A 2,472-nucleotide genomic window follows, 5' to 3' on the forward strand; every position below is an offset into this window, starting at 1 on the left:
TGCAATCGTTTGTTCTCAATATCATTACAGCTTCAAAAGTGCTGTGCCAAAGCTTCCCTTTTCAGTTCTCCAAGCCTCCGAAGAGCATTTTCACGAGCAGTTGGCTGTATTTGCTGGTCTGTTGCCGAGTCTCCTTGTTTGTGCCTGCAATGCCTTCCATCCATATCGTCATCACTTGGCACATCCCAGTCGCCGGCGTGCAGGCAACTGTTATGAAGGACACATCAACTGAGGATCAACTGGGTTATCTTGTCCGCAGTGTGAAACTCCACAAACCGCAGCTGCCGAGATGGTTGCGTTAGCATTCGAAATGAATTTTCAATTTTCACTCGTGTTGCAGCATGGCGGTAGTTGAATGAAATCATTGCCCGAGTCATGGTGCCATAATTGCTGAAAGATGTGATCTCATGTTCCCATACTGGGTATGGTTCACCGCCTAAGATGTGCTGCTTGTTATTTTCGCATACCACTGGCGATTCTTCCTGCACTGTAGACAGCCTGAGGAGCCCTGCATAGTGTATTTTGCTGGGCGTTTCAGTGAAAATATCTACAAATCTGCACTTTGAGTCACAAATTCCTTGCATCGTCAGTTACACCTGGTCATGTCTGTTTACGCAAGTAGATTTAACCTTGTTGTCTGGACATTGCATACAAAACATAGGTGCCGTCAATGCAGCCAACCACATTCGAGAGGCCAGCAATCTGAAACGCATTTGATGCATAAGATGACATTTCTGGGTAGCATCATATGCATGCTACTTCCATGAAATATATTTCTTCTCTACTGTATAAAAGCTGAGAGTCATCCTTTCAAGCTAATAAGCAATTGTGTCAGCTACCTGCCCACAACTGTTAGGAAGACCTAGAAAAATATCCCTAGAAAGCTTGTCACATCATCAAGAACAGCCGCGCGAATTTGACAGGGTCTGAAGGAAGAAACACGTACACAGGCGTTGAAGAGACACACAGACGGGCGTGTCTTCCTTCAGTCCTTGTCTAATTCGCATACCAACTCAAAATGGCATAGCAACTTGCCCAAGCATCAGTCCTGACGAAATGCAACATTGTACATGCAAGGGGTTTACCTTCTCAAATTTTGGAGCCACAGCTTCTTTGTCGCTTGCAAAGTAAATGATTTTTGGGGCAATGTCACACAAAAATTCCGTGACTCTTGTGATTTCCACTTGCACTGTTGATTCGGCCATGTTGAAAAGGGTGGCTACGTGCCGCATTGACGCCTTGTTGCCAGGGTACCTGGAAATTATCACTACATAAGAAAAGTGTGCATTCATAGAGCATCCGCGCTAAAGATATGTGTTCGGAGATGCACTGTGCGTCATCCCTGCAGATCACTTTGAAGTGTCTGACTGCACTCCGATGTGCCACTGAAGCACTTTATAATGCACGATAGAAAAGGCGGATAAAGGGATGTGAGGAAACCCTTGTTTTTCCACTGCAGCCTTGCAGGTAACCTGTGCAAGTTTTCAACATGCGCGATTGACATACTGTAGTATCAGCTGCAATAATTGCCTGCCTGCTACAAGAATGAGGAGGAACGATAAATGACGGAAAGGCGGTGGCGATAGCAAAAACTCTTTAGTTCCATCAAAAATCGCATATTTCTCAGGCAATCAATGGGACTATGTTTATTCCGATGGAAGAGTGGTTATATACAGGGAAGCCTATTTGCCATCTTTTTCACAATTTGCCAGCGATACCCTTGACTGCAATACAACTCGCGAATAGTCAGTAGACATAAATCATAGAGTTTAAATAAATATTAATGTGAAAGCATTTTATGGTAATGTTTCATCAGCAAAAGTGGTGCGCATATTTTGTCCGCACGATTGCGTCGTTCTGTGGAGATAAATGGGCAAAAGATTGATTGTGTTAGGTAGTGCATGAGCAGTTCTGGAAATGGGAAAAGATTGGTCGCTGAATTGCAATGAATTATTTAAATTGAATTAGTGAAGATAAATTCTGTGTTTACAGCAGGTTTTGTGAATAATTTAATGAAAAACAATGTAAATGCATCGAAGGCTTACTTATTATAAGAAAAATGAAAACAAGAATAAACTAGAGAGGAAATAAAGATAAAGAAATTTTATAAAAAAGAAATATTAAATAATGAAGAAAATTAAAAACAAAATTTCTAGTGATAAATGGAAGAAACACTTAATTGCAATCCTGAAATTTTTCCAAAAAGAATATTTGCAAAATACGAATACAGAATTGTTTTATCGCTTTAAAGAATAGTCATGCAGCCGGTAGACTTTGTACGTGCAAAACAGCACGAGAAACGCACCCCAAGAACATATTTTTTCTCCGTTCTAAACACAGAATAAACAAAAAACTTCTCACCAAAGAAAATAGAGAATGTGCTCTTCTGTACTTTTTACCGGAGAACCACCGTGAGTTCTGTCCGAGGGGTAAAAGCGAGACCCCGCGAATCTCTCGATTAGCTCACGGCAT

This window comes from Amblyomma americanum, chromosome 9 (assembly GCF_052857255.1).
Source record: "Amblyomma americanum isolate KBUSLIRL-KWMA chromosome 9, ASM5285725v1, whole genome shotgun sequence".
NCBI lineage: Eukaryota > Metazoa > Arthropoda > Arachnida > Ixodida > Ixodidae > Amblyomma > Amblyomma americanum.